Source organism: Mytilus edulis, chromosome 12 (assembly GCF_963676685.1).
Source record: "Mytilus edulis chromosome 12, xbMytEdul2.2, whole genome shotgun sequence".
Taxonomy (NCBI): Eukaryota; Metazoa; Mollusca; class Bivalvia; order Mytilida; family Mytilidae; genus Mytilus; species Mytilus edulis.
Window position 1 is genome coordinate 77,153,520 of NC_092355.1, and position 15,241 is coordinate 77,168,760.

Below are 15,241 nucleotides of genomic sequence, written 5' to 3' on the forward strand. Positions count from 1 at the left end.
CGAATCTTTGATGTATAGAACACTAATTCAGGCCCGGTCGTAGAGAACATACCAGAAATAAGTTCAAATTTCAAACAAAATAGTTGTTACGCATAGGTTTTCTTCGTCGATAGATGAAAATATGTTAGAATCAAATGAAAGCAAAGGGTTTTGGGATCACTGGAGAAACCTTATTGAAAGTTTGCTCACCAATCAAAATCTTCATGTGTAATATGTGTGGACCAAATATAAAGGGGTCGTGACTCATGTAACATGTGTAAATACACTTGAACTTAGTTTTAATTCAGCTCTTTGTATATAAACCCATCATAGATACCAGGGTTGAAATGTTGTATATCATCGTTACTGGTATTGTATAAAAAGAATTGTTATGTACATATTTTTAATGAAAAAAACGATAAATAGGATCTAGTACATAATCTATTTAAATATATTGTATTTGAATGTTTAATAATACACGCATGTCGTCAATGACGTTAGTTCATTCATAACATTGGTTGTTTAAAAGTTAATGTTCATCAAAATTATTATTTATCAATGATGTATCGATGAAAATAGTTGGTGTTTTAACGGAGAACCACATGCAGGTGAAGTTTTTTAAATCATATTCTCGTTAAACGTCTATTAGTTATCACCCTTGATTGTTTAAAATGTTCCAAATTATATTGTTTTCGTAAAGATTACCATTTGCTTTAAATTTGATGTTGTTAAATCGGTAAAACAGGCATTACACACATAGATAAGAAAAACAATTACAGAGAGCACAATATATAGAGTTTTTCGGTAATTCGTATATTTTCCTTTTAATTTTACTGCCTAATATTTTCGAGTATCGACGTACTGGCTGTATCACTGAAAATATTAGGCAATACATTGCGTGACGTCATAATTACTGATAAACAGAATAAAAGGTAGCTTCGTTTTTGATACTGACTATATCATGTGGAATATCTCTAACGGGCTCGTCACGATATTCCACATGATATAGTCAGTATCAAAAACGAAACTACCTATTATTCTATATATAACAGATGGTGAGGGTGGGGATTTAATGACTAATAAAAATTCAAGATTAGAGAAAAATGGAAAAAAAAAGAGACAATAATGAGTTGCGAAAATATAAAGAAAAGAGGATAATGGAATAAAGTAGAAAATATGGAGAAAAATGGCATGAAAATTTATAGAATATACAAGAAAAGGACGCCATCAAGACCATCATTAAAGACTGGTAACTGAAAGCACAAAAACACAGCTTCTCACTACTTCTTTACATGAATGTTATAACATACAGTGACAACTATTAAATGCATTTCAGAAAGAGAACATATGATTGCGAACCTGAATATAATATGAAACCAGCGTGAACTTCAGGCTGAGCATTGTTCACAATGTAGCAGACGAGTCCTCGTGATTATATGCCTTTCGAGGAACTCTATTTATTTTGACTCTAATCTGATAAGTCTTTACTTTTACTCTTAATTGTTACGTGTTTAGCGGAGAAAGAGCATACCAATTCTTAAGTCGCCAAGTCTTTTGTTATACATACACGGTTATCAATTAAGTGACCAAAGGAGTGTTTGATGAAACAAACATTTATTATAGTGCCTAACAAGATTTTGTGAGGTAGACGAAATTGACTTTAAAACGATCGTATTGACTTTTGATGTGCAGAAATAGGCAGATCGGACATATTTTGACTTTAGTTACTTACTTCTTAAGTTTGGGATTAATTGTAATCAACATATTCCAATGAGACTGAAAAATGCTTTTTTTTATTATGATAAATAATAATTTTACCTGCCGTAGTCGTGCGTAAAATATATTTCGGTATTTCTCTTACGAAAATGACTTGTTTAATGGAACAAAACGTATTATTTGTAAACTTTCTCTTTACTCTTCACAATAGGCTTTTAAAACTAACCTTTCAACTGTATATTACGAAACTTTTGTGAAAATCGAATAAGTGGCAATTCTTACCTTTCATACCTTAACTTTCATTGATAAAACATAATATTGACTCGTCCAGTGTCCAGTTTGAAGGTCATTTTAGTTACCGTACACATTCATGCACGTTCTAATTAATCAATTGTCATGTATGAAAAGCATAAACAAGTTTGAAGGTAAACAAATAACAACTTAATCCAATCAAATTGCCTACGATTCAATAACAATGACCAGTCCACATCATAAAAATGTATAGGGGTAAACTGGGTAGGGAGAAAATGTCAGATATATTAAGTTCATTATTTTGCAATAACGAGTAAAAATTTGTTAACCAATAGATTTGTTATAATTTCATAAACATGTCGTTATGTATTGGTATAGTTTTTGGATCTTTCATTAGCGTATTTAAGGCTGTAGAAAGTTTGGCCTTCAAAAGTCAACATAATCATTGACTTTATAAAGAAAATTCGCCTTTTTAAAACATTGAATGTTTCACCAATAATACGCGACAACAAAGCAAAATCATTTCTTAAAACACTGCAAAAAAAATAATTCTGATTGATGCAGTGGTATTGTCATAAATTGCACTGGAGTGAACAGTGGTACACCAAACGTCGAATTCCCTCACACAATGTTATCACACACTATAATGCTACTAGTTAATTTGGGAATTGCATTTGCGCGCATTTGTGGATTTATTTTACATTTGTGCGCATGTGTTGACTTTTCATTACGTTTGCGCGCATTTGTGAATACATTTTTAAGACAAACGGAAGGATACTTGTAAATAGATTGATAAATAGATATATATATATATAATATAATTATATTTAATACTACATGTGTTTACCTCAATTAACTGCAAAATAAATGTGCACAAATTGTACAAAAACTTGCACGCAAACGTAATGTTTTTTTTTTTCCAGCGCAAATGTAAAGGGCATTGCACACAAATGTAATGCGCTGATTAAATATATATAAAATACTAAAACATAAGATATTTTATAAGGACTGTTTTTAAATCAGTTTGAAATCTCTACATATTGATAATAGATAAATTTAATGTCAATTGAATTTAATGATTTCTACCATTACAGACCATATTTGGATATAAAACAAAAATTAAACGGATGATTATGAAAGTTATATAAAAATATATGTATTACCGTTCACATTAATGATAACATGACGTTTCATATTTAAATATCAAATGTATACAGAATTTTGACCTAGTATGGTTACATGTATTTGAGGGCATGACATTCAAACTCCTCTAAAATATTTATTATTATTATTGTAGTTGCCAGGATGGAGTATTTTAAAAATATGTCACGTTGTTATATGATAACAATGTATTAAATATACTCATTCATAAAACATGGCCATTTATTATATTTTATGATTGAGATAGGCTGTGATATTATCAAATGTTCCAAATTATAAGACGATTATAATTGTAGAAGTTCTCTCTCATATAGGAACAAGAAAGACTTTAGAAATCAACAATGAATTATTTCCCCCCCTAGTTTTCAACGCAAATATACTATCTTTTCATTCCTTTCAGAAACAGATTTTTTCAAGCAACATAAATTTATACAGTTTATTCTCAAATCCCATGACCTCAAATCTTTCTTATGTAATTTGAGTTTTAAGTGCATAGACCGTAATAGTAAAATATTACAATACATGTCAAGTGTAACCATTCTCAAATGATGATCGAGATTACAGGACATGTAGTTTTAAAATTGGGGGCGTTAGAATATAGAGATACAAAAATATTCAATAGACCCAAAAACTAAGAAGAGAAAATGGACTAAATTATTAAAGAATACAGAAATGAAGTCTAAATAGAAGACAAAGAGATCCTTCCAAATGGGAAATAAAAAAACCAGACCAAGAAATAATTTTGTTCCATTTCATAATGGAACGTTTTTTTTACCTTACAACACATTATGAAATATTGCACCATATTACAAAATGCTGTACGTTTTGTATAAATGCACACGTCATTGTGTTTGCATTGTATTTGAATGTACTTTCCGTACACAGATAACGTTCAATTTACTGCTGTTTAGGTAAGACAATTATGTTGACCTATTGTTAGTAAGATGTATTTTACCGGAAGTCTGCGATACCCATTAAAACAGGTAAAATATCCCCCTATTTCAAACAGGAACATGATTATAACTATTACTATATAAAGGTGTGTAAATTCAGTGTGATATGAAAAGAAACAGGGTGTTAATGTATATTTACATACATGTCATTTAAAATAGTATCAACTTTGTTATGTGCATGAATATCCACAATTTGTGTGTGTGTGTGTGTGATTTTTTTAACCTAAGAAATAAACAGACGAAATGAGAAATTGGCCCCAAAGATTGTTTATGTCATTAAATTTGTAAATACATTTCAATACAGTATAATTACCGGATGACACCATTAAAGAAAATAGAATAAATTTAGGAAATTTGGGAGTTGATAAAAAGGAAACAAAAAATGTTAGTTCAAAGAAACAATTGACATCCAAAATGCTGTGGCCAACCTTCTCTATAAATTACTACAAAAATCCCACAAGAGATTGGTAACACTTTATATACCAAATTTTTTTTTTATTAAAAGCAATTGAGCTAATATTCGAATGCGTCTTAAACTCACAGTATCATGGTTTCGTGTTAAAGTTATGATAAGAAACTCCGGGTGTTTGACGTTTTGCTTGGTTCAAGACCCATTGTTAAACTTGGGCTGTTTTCTGCTCTTTGGTCGAGTTGTTCTTATTCCCCTGCCGATTTCATTCTCAAGTTCATTTCTCACCCTGTAGAAAAAATGTCTCAAATTTAACCTTTAAGGAAGGACCATTTAATTTCAAAAGGGGTGAGGGGTTGTGGTAATGGTTTTTATTCTACAAAAATATTCTGATCCGTAATTTGATGGAAAAATATATTTTGGTCAAGCAGATGGCAAAACAAAAATGTGTCCCCAGTACACTGATGCCCTGCTCGCACTATCATTTTCTATGTTCGATGGACCGTGAAATTGGGGTAAAAACTCTAATTTGGCAATAAAATAAGAAAGATCATATCATAAGGAACATGTGTACTAAGTTTGAAGTTGTTTCAACTTCATCAAAAACTACCTTGACAAAACACTTTTCCCTGAAGAGGGACGGACGGACGAATGGACAGACCAACGGACTCACAGACCAGAAAACCTAATGCCCATCTCCTATCGTAGATTCTGAATCCTTATCCTTATATTGTTAAATATTGAAAAAAACAAAGGAGTGGGTTCAGTAAGACCCCCTTTTGGCCCCAAATATAGCAGTTTTACAAAATTGTGAAAATTTAATCTTTTAACTATCTATTAAAAAGTAGAATGCTTCTGCTACATACATATGGACTGTTTTTGACAATACAATGCACATATATCGGGGACAAGCATCATGGAGTCATGCTAAATTACTGAAATCTTCACAACTTTAGCATTTTAGTTAGATTTTAGTCGGTTTCCGTCTTAAATGAAAGTGGCCGCATTCGTGTTCATTCATAATATTGAAATGCAAAATGTATTTGATGATAATTCATAACATATATAAAGGTTGAGGATGATCACGGATGCGGCAACTTTTTTTTTGGACAAAAACCATCTGAAAAGTGATGTTTTTTGGCATATTTGATAGATTGTTCATATTTAAGCTTAATTCGGAGAGTTTTTAATGACTAACTTAGTTTAAATCTGTCACATAAACTAATTGAATCAATTGAAATAGACATTTAAGTGTTTAAAAAGTGTCTAAAATCTTTCGTTAGATGAACCTGAAATTTGAGGCCAAAATCGGCTCTTAACGGACCTACTCCTTTTATTGAAAGCGTTGAATAACTAAATAAAATGTTCGCGTTTTGCGAAAAAACATTTTTCTGACTCCGACAAAAAAACATAACCCCATTTTCAGGCTAAATGGTTGCTCCCTTATACACTTAAAGTGTCTTATATTGTTTTGATGTTGTTGGGTTGCTATACAAATAGTGTATCTCGAGTTTGCAACACGATAACCAGTGTTAAAGGAGGAGTCATTATCATGTCAGTTTTCACGGACATTCCATTTTTTGAATTTATCTTAAGAGTTCGATATTTTTGATCGACTGTACAGCACACTTAAATACCATCATAGTCGGAGTCGTAGTCGGAGGTCGGTCGTGCGGAGGCCTATATTATACTATTCCTTAGTAACTTTGCCGTTGTTTTCAGTTGTCTATTATCAATAATGATTGCCCAATTGATGACAAAATGACCCTTTAAATTGTGGTTAAAAACATTCCCTTAATTGTAAACATACTGGTCATAAAAATAGAGAATAATTGTGGAAAAAAGTTCCTTTAAAGTTTTGCTGAAGTCATTATTTGAAAAGCATACATTTAATCTCTTCAAGTAATATGGGGACGAAGTCTCCTATTACAGTAGAAAATTCAATAAAAAAAAAAAAAAAAAAAATCGGGAAAATTTTCCGAATTTTTCATTGTACTAATGAACTCAAAATCGTTAAATTTTTTTTTTGTCGCGTTTTTGAATTTCCGGATCGGCGCAGAAATCTACTTCCTTTTCCGGTCTTGTTTACATGAGACTGAATTAAATGTATATTTATCAGTCTAAGAAAGGAACTAATACTAATTCATTTTTAAAAAATGTTTGTTATTAAAAAAACGTTACCTGATGACAGCGTTTCTTTGTTTACATTGAATATGACGTCATAACTTAAATAACGTCACAACTAAAATCCCCAACAACAGAACCAAAATCGGAAACGTTACGGTATTTCCGTTTCTCTTTTTAACATTGTTGATTTAAAAAAAAATCATAGACTTCGTCCCCATTCACAGGTAATTCCTGCCTCATATTAAAAGCAAAACGATTACAGAAGAAAACGTGTATACTGCCCCTCTACCTTAGCAGTCCCCACTCCTGCGAAGAAATGTCAAGGAAATATTGGTTTACCGCTGTCCATACATCCTTCCAATTTCAAGTACATGGATAAGTCTCCTAGACTGCTACATTATATAAGTGGTAATACCACAATTTTACTTACATGTAAGGTGTGCAAATAATCAGGATTTGGAATTTTTCCATAATGACAAGCTGTTATACCTTTGGTTGTATTTTTGATCGAATAAGGCATGCGGGGTACGTGGTTGTGCAGTTTACTACTCCTATATAATTTTCATGATTAAACGTGTATGTCACGCAGGGAGTAAGTACTAAAATAAAAGTATGAAAATCAACAGAAATTTTATTTCTTGTTCAAGTTTTACTTAGAACAGAATATAACTACTTTTATATTCTATAGGGCAAAAGGCGAAAATGCAAAATAGGCCTACAAATAAAGAACATAGAACTGAACACGAAAAATAAATAGTAAAGAAATGAAGTATACTAAAATCTAGACCCTCTCAATTGGGAAATTAAAAAAAAATCTAGAGAAGGTCACGATATGGTTTGTTCTATTTCATAAGGGGAACCAATAGTTGTAATGATCATGATTTATTTGCAAGATATATGGTCTTACATAAACAACATTAGATGCTAAACACAATAAAAATCATTTTGACCTCTCAATCGTGTAAAACAACGAAAATTATCAAATCAAACCTAATTTTTCAACTGGAAAGAGTGCAACATTTTAATCAAGATTAATATCCCAATATCTTACCGTTACATTAATTTGTCAAAGAAGTGTAGAGGCCTCGGTGGCCAATTGGTCTAAATAGTAACTACTGTAACCACTAGCCAGTCAACACTCATGTTTTGAGTTCGAACTCCACTCGTGTGGGTGCACTCGAATCCAATCTTAATTGACTAGGGTTGTCAGTTTTCCTATCGAAAGTCGATGTTTTTCTTCGGACACTCCGGCTTCCTCCACCAAGAAAAAAATGGTCACCACGAAATAGACCAAAAGTGGCGCTAAAAAGTTTCGTTAGAACACCAACATCAATAATAATTGACTTATTGCTGATAAAACGATCCTTTAAATTGTGGACAAAATGGTCCTTTGAATTTTTTTGCTGACACCATCATTTGTAGATCATACATTTAATCTTCTTGAATAATAATAATAAGTAACGAATGCAAAAGAAAACGTGTGTACTGCCAAGCCCTCCACTAACCGCCCCACACCCGCGAAGAAATGTCAAGGAAACATTGGTTTACCCCTATCCATACCGCCGTCTGACATCGAATACATGGTTAATTGGCCAAAGACTGCTACAGTGTTCAAGCTACATCTTTGAAATTATATAAGGGGTTATACGATAACTTTACTTAAGGTGTGCAAATAATCAAGATTTTGATTTTCTCTAATTTTTCCATGACAAGCTGTTTTATCGAGTTAGGCATGTTGGGTACATGGTTGTGCGGCTCATTCATCCCATACAATTGTCGTGATAGAACGTGTATGTCAAGCAGGGTGTTAGTACTAAAGTAAAAATAAGAGAAATTTATTTTCTTGTGCAAATTTTTACTTTTTACCTATAATTTTTTGGCGGGATATCAAATGTTTTTCTTTCAGACACAACTTTTTTCAAATAACATTTAACATCATTGTTTACTATAATCGAATTTTAAGTTTGATGTTCCCTTCTGAAGGCTTGTTTATTACAAAAAAGTGCAATAATATCAAACAGCAAAAAATCTGAAGTAAAAAGACGTGCCATTTTGTACATATACCAAAGGGAAACGTCATTCTGATCAATAATATTTCATTTAATAGAAAACGGGGATTTTGGCCAAATTAAGATACGATCTACACAGAAAATCCACAGACATTTTTTACAGGCGTTTTCGTTGTAACTCTTTCTAACATTATTTACTCACTTGTTTGCCCATGTTGTACTAGAGATTATTGTTTACACTAAGTCCTAGACAAACTTTACAATAAAAAGTTATCTATCAAGTACAGAGTTTTCAAATATAAGAGTACGAGGGGAACGGCTGTGGATGTTTTTAATAAAATATTCAGATGTTTAGAATTAACATAAAATAAAGGTACATAATCCTAAATAACTTGCTAAGTTTGACCCTATTTTCACGTACTTCCTATGTTCTGGACCAGTTCTATTGATGGTTCACGAAGATACAACTTAATTTTCACACATTTTTCGTAAACGAGGACTTTTTTTAACTATGTAAAGCCTGTAGGATTTTATTATTAACACGTGAGAAAAAAAATCGACTAAGAAATACTAAGATCTAAAGCGATGTTTACTTTGAAAAACTTTATCTCCCCTTGCGCTCTGTTTTAACAGGGCATCAGCTAGCCACAGAAAGATCAGTTCGCTCAACTTTGTTTTGAAATCATATGAATTATTCATGTACCGAGACATGTACAAATTGTCATCGAAATAATTCTTTATCAATGTTTTTGAATTTAAAAAAAGGAACATTTCTCTACCTTGAATAACTTTTGATCAGTATACGTAATTAATGTGTGGATGTAAAATGATGTCAGTATTCTGTTTGTTTACGGAAGTGCGTACTTAATCTCTAAGAGGGTGCAATGTCCTCCAAATGCGCTATCATATATATATATTTCCCAATAGCTTCTACACTTACAGTGAAGTAGTATTGATTGGACTGCATTCATCCATGTGACAAACTTACGACACTAAACATATAAAGTCCGTTTTGTCAACATTGTGTTCTTATCTTGTGAATTTCGCATAGTTCGTGTTTGAACTGTACAAAAAATATATAATAGGTACTTTCATGATTTGAAAATTTATTTAGATGTTATTAAGGTCTTTCCCCTACGTGAGGAAAGACCTTATTGTTTTTCATTATGACGTATTACCAGATGAGGCTGTGAAGGATTTCATCATCCCCTTTGAGAGTTATATCCCCTTGAAGCATTTTTTTAATTTGCATTTTTCTTAAAAAGTATTAGAGATAGAATAGAATTGAAAATGACAGCATGTATAGGAACAGATGGCAATGTTAATAAACATAAAAAATTAGTAGATTATTTACCCTGATAAGGAGTTATTTCCCTTGAAAAATTATAATTTTTTAGAAATTTTAGAAAAATTATATTTCGAGAACCGGAAGTCGTAGAGACTAGGGACCTTCACTAATATTCTTTAATTCATGTGACCTTTAATTTGCACCCAGGTCAAAGGTCACTGAGTGCAAAAAAAAATTACGCTGCAATTTCAAGCTTACATATTACGAAAACGATAAGAGTTTGCTGCATACATACTGTGTATTAAATGTTCCTCTCGACAAGCTCTACATTTTAAACAGTAAGCCCAAAAATGTCCAACCGTCTGTTTAAAAGTTACAACGGGATGATTCTTAAAAGTCTAGGATTGTGTGTATATCTTTTTAAAGGTAACAGATATCAACCTACTATAAATTGCAAAGATGATCAGTAATTCAAGACCTTCAATTTGAGGTCAATGTCAGGTCATGATGAAATTTCACCTTGACCTTCACAGTATACAATGACCTTGACCTTGTGATATTTGAAAGGTCAAGTAGTCCTGAGTTGAATGTTGATAGTCCCATGTCTCTATGACTTCCGGTTCTTAAGTTTGGTATTGCATCATATATTTGATGATTAATTGTGACCTTGGTGAACTTCGAAATTGTCCCAATTCTTGTTCTTTAATGTTGTCCTTCAACTGTAGATCATTTATCATTTAACAGATTTGAGATATCTATTGTCGTTTTAGAGATAATGCAATTTGAATTTTTGCGAGCGGAGGCATGTATTTCTGAATCAACAAGAGCTTACCACTTAAAATGTTTTAGAAATTGAAGAGGTTAACATAGTTATATGTTTGACCAAATACCAAAAACATTCCATGGAAAAAAACACCAAAAAAATCAATTTGAAATTTTCAAGTTCTGCATTGACTTTGTAAGTTTCATAACTTCTATTTAGATAGTTGATATTGCATCATTATTTGCACTTTGTCAAATGGGGTCATCTAATGTATCAAATTGAAGATCTTAGTAAACTCTACTTAAATATGAAAATTTTAAACCCCCTTTTCATCCCAGGGGGATGGGTTAGGTCATTTAGTGCAAACATTCAAATTTCGTAGATGGTAAGGTTGTCGCATATCAAATGAAAGAACATAAAGCGTACATTTCGAATTTCAAATTGACGTCTCCCAAAAATGGGTTGGATGGGGTCATTGAGTGCAAAAAAGAAATTTTCTTTTAAGATAGGGTTGTTGTATATCAAATGAAAAATCAAACTTTCTAGAACATGGCGTTGTCGCATATCAAATGAAAGCTCATCTACTCTATGTTACAATTATCATAATTCCGATCTCAAAAATGTAGGCGGATGAGGTCATTTAGTGTTAAAAGCGAAAAGTTTCAGAAGGTATGCTTGTCGTATATCAAACGAAAGGTCGTACAAAGTACATTACAAAAACACCACTTTGACAGGAAAGACCTTTCAATTGTTTTACTTTTATTTTTTTTATATTCACATGAATTTCATGTGAAACGAATCTACGTATTTTCATGCCCGTGCCCTGTTAATTGTTTATTTTAGACTTTTAATAGTTTGGATAAATGTTTTACATTGTTATAAATCAAATACGAGAATTATATTTAAATCGGTGAACATGAATTTGATAGCTAGTGCCCCTTTAAGTGTTCAGTGTTCATAATATAATACTCGAACTTTTCGGGGAATTCGCCTCATCTTACAAATTTTCTTGTGGCAGTGTATTATTGCTGACGTTATAAAAATAGTCTTAAAGTATGCTTTAATTTTGGGGAAATTGGTAAAATTTTATCAATGTCATGACGAGCGGAATGATAGGAAAAGAAAGTCTATCGAACAAATGAACACATGCATTGACAAAGAAAGATCGTTCTTCATTGTTCGACGTTAGTTTATGATGTCAATGTTCTTGCTTTTCTTGGAATTCCTATTGTGACGTTAGCAAAAATGGCGACACAAACCCACTTTTTCCAGATCACTGATAAAGAAGGATACACCATGACTGAAGTTCCTCTACATATTGTCTGAAACAGATTCCACCTCTCCTGCAATATGGTATTTCTTCACACCAAACAGTTAAATTTTTATTTCTGATCTATCTCCTTAAGGCTATGAAAGAGTTAATTGGAAACAATAGGCAAAACTGATCTTGCATTGTATTTCTATATATAAAAGGTTGCGTTCCGTTTCTTCAATGAGATTCTTCCCGGAAACAATCAAAGGTCTTTACGTGGAATGGCACACCTGAAATTCTAAATTTGAATATTAGTTCCTTGAAACTTTTAACAGTTGATGTGAATAATAATTTCCATCCTGCAAAAAATCCTCAGCTGGATCTTTAACTACTGAAGTGGGTATGTAAAAATGTATAGCCTTTTTTTTTAAAAATTCAATAACAATTTAACGCAATTTTAATTATTTATAAAAAAAGATTTGATCATTAGCGAAATAGAAAAACTGACAGCAATTCTATTTTGGCATACAAAATCAAAAAATCAAATATTTTATTGGACAAAGCACATAATTATGATACAATGCGTAGAGCAATAGTCGTTCATGCACATAATTTAGTTTGCATATAGCATGTATAGATTCTTACATTGGTGCCAGTTGATTAGCATTAGCAGATGCTTAACCACAATATCTTCATAAATCTATAGGATTTTGAATATATCTTAATGTGTTTTGTCCTGTAGTCCATGCCTATGGAGAAATTAATTGTTTATTACAATCTGAATACACTATATATACTGTATACATTTCAGTTTAACATGTTTAATCATGTGGAAGTGGTTTGTTTACGGAAATCGATTTAGGTTAAGGCCATGTAAATGTGAGGTATTTAATTCATTAACATACGGATGTTATTGTTTTCTTCAGTGTATGTTACATGTAAATCTGATAATGATTTACGTAAATGAGCGCAAGTCAAGTGGACAAATTGTATAATTGTTTTTTGTTTATTTACAAGTATAATTACGATATTAAACATATCGAATTTACTCTAAACACAATATAATTCAAGATAAACAAATAAGTAGAATATACGTAGCGATTTGGTATGATTGCCGAATGTAATCAAATAAAATATCAAAAGATATTAACCCCCCAAAAAACGGAGAAAAAACTAAGGAAACACGCCACTAAACGTACTCGATAAAGACGCATGCTAACACAATGTATTCATATTTCTATTAATAAATTACACCCATATGGTCAAGCAATAACAAATGAAATGCGTACGTGTAAAAAACCCATAAAAATGAACATTTTAAAAATAAATACACAAATGTAATCTGGTAATGTGATAGTTGCTTCAGGACTGGGTATCATGAATATGTCTTTCAGAGGAGTGTCAACCCTCTAAATACTTATTAATAAGGACTCCAATATGGCAAACAAGTTCAGACTCAGGTCGAAGAATGTGAACTTATAAGTTAAATGATGGCACATTTGTTCTTAGATAAGTAAACGCATCTTGTTGTCAATAAAAAAATCCATTTTCCATGGCTAACTCAGATAACTTTGTCTCCTAGTAACGTCGGGTTGCTGTCAGATTGGTGTAAAGATAGTATGAATGTAACCGTTTAAGAAAACAGATTCTTGGTGGTCTCAGTTATTTTTATTCTTAACCTTTTTTATGCTATGGAGGATTTAGAGATTTCAATTTTTTATTTCTAAAATACCCGTCTAAAGCGATTGTTAAAGAAGAGGCGAAAGATACCATAATGATTTGCTCTGGTCATTAAAACATTAAAGAAAATGAAGCCTTTGTTGGTGTACTTAGGACTTTTTCGCTCTCAATAGTATCTCAAAAGTAAAGTGATAACACAAATATTAAACTCTAAGGACACAACTAATAAGGCATCATTTATTCATCTCACTTTCTTAAAGTACATGTTTAAAAAGCGAATTGAATTCTTTTGAAAATGAAGTACCCCCCCCCCCCCCAAAAAAAAAAATAAATAAAAAAAAATAAAATAAAATAAAATAAAATAAAAATAAATAAATAAATAAATAAATAATTAAAAAACAAAAAACAACCTTGTTCCTGTACATTCTTCACAAAGTTATATGTTGTATTCATTAACCATGACTGATCTTAATCAATGATCTATTGAGCTTTAATATAATGTATTACTCGTTGTACAAAGGATTATACATGTTCTCAAACTAGCATTATAGATGAAAGTATCAGAACTTCCCGAAAATAGAGAATAAACTGTCAAAATGAAAGTAAAAAAACAATAAAAAAAAGTCTTGCAAGATACAAAACATAAAATAATTTCAATCTCAGTTTATTTTTGTACTGATGTTTTTTTATTTGTCTGTTTGTATTATTGTATAACTATGGTTTAGCCTATATTTCTTCAACTACTTGTTGGTTTAAATTATTTATTATAATTGGTATTCGTTCTCTTGTTTAATATCCCCATTCTTTGAGAGTTTAATTGGTGCACTTTCAGAAAATCTGGATTATTATCATATATAAATGTCGAAACCGGAAGACTGAATTGACCAATAACATATATTTAAAATTGTTTTGAAGATAGTTGGGGTTTTCGTAGCCAGCTTTAAAAAAAATCAAAAAAACCAAAAAAACACCGAACTGATATACCTCTGCACAGCATCTCTACAGGTAAGCAAACAGTCAAGATCATGCAAGCAGAGACAAATGTAATAGCGATATACCTACTTATTCTATTATAAACAGTATCCTTCAATTTTGTGCAAACTCTAAATGTTCATTTTTACATTTTTTTGTGTTTTTATACGTTGTTATGTTGATTTTTTAATTATGTTATCTAAATTTATATAATTTAAAAATGTTAAAAGAAAAGCATCGGACTTGGAACTTTAAGGAGGTAAGTCAAAGGACCACAACCAGGTGCCTCAACTAAAATTGTAAAAAACAACTTTTAGGGATAAAGTGCATAATTTTCCAAAACGACCGTATGTTGAATTTTCAATATCTGCTATATTTGTCATTTGTTTATGCTGCTGTTTTCTTGACACTTTATTTATAAAGTAAGGTCTGGATGGGAATTAACATAATTACAGAAATAGATAAATCAAATTTATTTCACTATTTTTCGTGTCTATTAATCTCTATCCTGTACACCCCATCCAGACCCTTCTCACCAAAACATCTAAATACGTAAGCGGAAGTACTTTTAAAGCTTAACAAAAAAAAAAGATTAAGCAGAACGGAAGTACATTCAATAGTCCAAATATGAATGAGAATAACGTATTATGATGAAAAGCTTAACTTCCGTGAAACGATTT